Source organism: Felis catus, chromosome D4 (assembly GCF_018350175.1).
Source record: "Felis catus isolate Fca126 chromosome D4, F.catus_Fca126_mat1.0, whole genome shotgun sequence".
NCBI lineage: Eukaryota > Metazoa > Chordata > Mammalia > Carnivora > Felidae > Felis > Felis catus.
Genome location: NC_058380.1, coordinates 56,723,319 through 56,728,035, shown reverse-complemented (window position 1 = coordinate 56,728,035; position 4,717 = coordinate 56,723,319).

Here is a 4,717-nt window from a genome sequence, read left to right as displayed (position 1 = left end):
TGTAACCCACTTTTTGCTGCAGAAGCCTCATCCCTCAGACTATCAGAATAGCCAGCTTGTCAGGAGGCCAGAAGTCCTGAGAGCTATAACACGCATTACACCAAACAAACTGTATACTCTGAAGAGGGCAAGAAAAAGATCAAGTCATAAAGCACTTAGCAACAAATTATAAAGAAATAATTGAAGTTATGCAAATGATATGCCAAAAACCCTCTGTAATTTCATTTACATTTTTAAAAATATACTTTATTGTCAAATTGGCTTCCATACAACACCCAGTGCTCATCCCAACATCATTTACATTTTTAACATACCTTCATTTTCTTGTGCATTCAAATACTATCTCAAATACAATTCACATTTTCTGAGCATCTAGTATTTGTCCTACACTGTGCTAGGTGCTATAGGGGATTTAAAAAAAGGGGGGGGGGGAACTCGTTTTGTCCTTAAGATCATGGCACTTACCAAAAGGGAATATAAGGTCGATACAGTACAATATATTGCTGTCACTTTTAAACAAAGTGCCAGATGCTATTCTAAAAACTTTATATTAAGTCATTAATTTTTATTCCATTCCTTTGAGGGACTGTACGTTGTTTCTGCATTTTGCTGGTGATGAGAATAAGGCACAGAGAAATTAAACAATTTGCCTAAGGTCACATAGCTAATATATAGTGGAGATGAGACTGAAGTCTCTAAATTCTGACTTCAGACCCCAAGTTTCTAACTATTTTACTGTACTGCCAATGAGAAGGGAAAGGATACTAATCATTAATGTATGGAATTCTAAAATTAGTACTTATTTCTGGGGAACCACTATTCTTTTTTGCTTGTGAAAGTAACACAAAAGAACAAACAGCTTTCCATATAGTCTGGAAGCCCCAAACCTTCTTTAGAATTACATCATACTAACAGTTTCACATATATGGTTGTCTGAACTGTTTTCAGTAACTTTTATTTCCAGGCTGTTTGACAGGCTTATATGGAAGAAGAGGCTGTAATAATATCACCATAGAAATGTCTGGTGGTTAATTCCTTCATTCAAAAAAATGTATTTTGTGCTCCTACTACAGTATGTCGGGCATTGAGCTGAGAACCGGAAGGGGTGCAAATAAGATTAAGACACAGTACGTTCCTTCAAGAAGTTGTAATCTCACAGAGGAAGCAAGCATTGACAGAAAACCATAATATAAAACAGAATGAGTTGTGCTCAGTAGAGGAATGAAATGCAATGGGAGTTCCAAGGAAGAGGGAGACCGATTACTTCATGAAGGGAGGAGCTTGGGTTAGGGAAAACACATGATTGTCATTTATTTTTAAAAGTTTTTATCTATTTTGAAAGAGAGAAAGAGCATGCGAGTGGGGGAGGGGCAGAGAGCGAGGGAGAGAGAGAATCCTAAGCAGGCTCCATGTTGTTAGTGCAGAGCCCAAGGCGGGACTCAGTCTCACAAACTGAGATCATGACCTGAGCCGGTATCAAGAGTTGGGCACTTAACCACCCAACTGAGCCACCCAGGTACCCCACACAATTGTCATTTAATTTATTGTTGATATTTAAGTATTACAAACAGGATAAAAATTTATCAAATTCCTTTATTTCTTCTTTTAAATGTTTATTTATGTTTGAGAGAGCACAAGCTGGGGAGGGGCAGAGAGAGAGAGAGGGAGGGAGACACAGAATCTGAAACAGGCTCCAGGCTCTGAGCTGTCAGTGCAGAACTGACAGCTTGAACTGTGAGATCATGACCTCAGCCAGTCAGAAGCTCAAGCCACTGAGCTACGCAGGCGCTCCTAAATTCCTTTATTTTTTAAAAATTACATGCAGGGTTCTCATTTTCAGAAAAGAGCTTTTTATTATAAGGATTGTTTTGAGTATGGAGAGGTTAGTCAGTGCAAACTTTTTATTTTTTAAGTTTATTTTCAGAGAGAATGAGAGCACAATCAGGGGAGGATCAGAGAGAGAGAGAGGGAAAGAGAGAGAGAGTTCTAAGCAGGCTCTGTACTTCCAGTGCACAGCCCAATGAGGGCCTTGAACTCACTAACCATGAGATCATGATCTGAACCGAAACCAAGAGTCCACCACTTAACCTACTGAGCCACCCAGGCACCCCCAGTCAGTGCAGACTTTTTGAAGATGGTTTGCCTTATCTCCTCTAGTGAGGGGGACAGAATAGAATTATGATGCACAAGATAAATTTCAAGGTCAATGGAATAGCAAAAGAAGCAGCAAGTGGTTTGCATTTCCCTGACAATTAGTGATTTTAAAACATCTTTTCATATGAATACTTCATATATCAGCCATCTGTATGTCTTCCTTGGAAAAATGTCCGTTCAGGTCCTCTGCCCATTTTTAAGTGGGCTCCACACCCAACATAGGGCTTGAACTCATGACCTGAGATCAAGAGTTGCATGCTCTACTGACTGAGCCAGCCAGGCACAGCACTCTAGCCATTTTTAGTTGGATTACTTGTTTGTTTGTCTTTGGTGTTGATTGTATAAGTTCTTTATATATTTTGGATATTAACCCCTTTAGATATATCATTTGCAAATATCTTCTCCTATTCAGTAGGTTGTCTTTTTATTTTGTTGATGGATCCCTTTCTGTGAAGACACTTTTATTTTGGTATAGTCCCAATAGTTTATTTTTGCCTTTGTTTCCCTTGCCTGAGAAGACTTATCCATAAGTATGTTGCTAAGACCGATGTCCCAGAGATTACTCCCTATGTTTTATTTTAGGACTTTTATGGTTTCAGGTCTTACATTTAGGTCTTTAGTACATTTTGCATTTGGTTTTGTGTATGGTGCAAGAAAGTGGTCCAGTTTCATTCTTTGAAATAGCACCTCAGACTGGTTAAAATGACTAGTATTCATTAAAAAAATTTTTTTAATATGAAATTTATTGTCAAATTGGTTTAAAATGACTAGTATTCAAAAGACAAGAAACAACAAGTGTTGGCAAGGATGTAGAGAAAAGGGAACCCTGAATAAATTGTTAGTGGGAATGTGTGTTGGTGTAACCACTGTGGAAAACAGCATGGATCCTCCTCAAAAAATTAAAAATAGAAATACCACATGATTCAGTAATTCCACTACTAGGTATTTACCCAAAGAAAGCAAAAACATTAATTTGAAAGGATATATGCACACCTATGTTTATTGCAGCATTATTTATAATAGCCAAGTTATGAAAGCAATCCAAGTGCCCATTGGTAGATGAATGGATAAAGAAGATGTAGTGTGTGTATATACACACACACACACACACACGCACACATATATGCACACACTACAGTATTACTCAGCCATAGAAAAGAATGTAATCTTGTCATTTGTGACAGACAGCATGGATATACCTAGAGGGTATTATGCTAAGTGAAATAAGTCAGAGAAAGACAAATACCATATGATTTCACTTATATGTGGAATCTAAAAAACAAAATAAGTGAATAAACAACAAACAAACAAATAACAGACTTGTAAATGAAGCGAACAAACTGGTGGTTACCAGAGGGGTAGGTGGGTGGGCAGATGGTAAAATAGGTGAAGAGGATTAAGAGGTACACACTTCCAGTAATAAAATAAATCATGGAGATTAAAATTATAGCATGGGGAATATAGTCAGTAATATTGTGATAACATTATATGGTGACAGATGGTGACTACACTTACTGTGGTGAGCATTGAATAATGTATACAATTGTCAAATCACTATATTGTACACCTGAAGGTAATACAGCATTGTATGTCAACAGTACTTCAGTAATAAGTATATATTTTTAAAAAAGAAAAAGCAGGGTGGAAGTGAACAATGTAAGTCTGGGGGCAGCCAGGACTCTGACTAGACAGAGTCAAAGTTTGCTAGAGAGTGGCCTGTAACACAGAACTGCTCTTGCAAGATAGAGATTGTGTTTTCAGCTGTTTTTTACTTCATCTTTTAATTATGACGAACATATGCCACAAATATTCTGGGATGGTCTGTGTTTAGAAATTAGATGCCATTGGGGTGCCTGGGTGGCTCAGTCGGTTAAGTGTCCAACTTCAGCTCAGGTCATGATCTCGCGGTCCACGAGTTCGGGCCCCGCGTTGGGCTCTGGGCTGATGGCTCGGAGCCTGGAGCCTGCTTCCGATTCTGTGCCTCCCTCTCTCTCTGCCCCTCCCCCGTTCGTGCTCTGTCTCTCTCTGTCTCAAAAATAAATAAACGTTAAAAAAAAAAAAAAGAAATTAGATGCCATTATGCCCATAAGTTCCTGTCAGTAAGATTGACAAATAATGGTCAGCATATCCATGTTAGTGTCTGGAGAGTAGAAAGCATTGTCTATTCAACAAATGTTTAATAAGGAGTTTGGAAAGGCAGAGAAAGGCTATTTGATAAAGAACTCTAAATACTTAGATGTTTTAATAGGGTAGGTGATAGGGAGCCCATTCAAGTTTTTGAGCAGGTAGGTAGTTGTATGTTGAAGTCTACCATAAACACTTAGAAGTGTTATCTTTTAGATAAAGGACTGAATGAAATTGCGTATGATTTTCTGTCTGTTCAAACAAAATTTTATTTATTTTTTTATATGAAATTTATTGATAAATTGGTTTCCATGCAACACCCAGTGCTCATCCCAAAAGGTGCCCTCCTCAATACCCATCACCCACCCTCTCCTCCCTCCCACCCCCCATCAACCCTCAGTTTGTTCTCAGTTTTTAAGAGTCTCTTATGCTTTGGCTC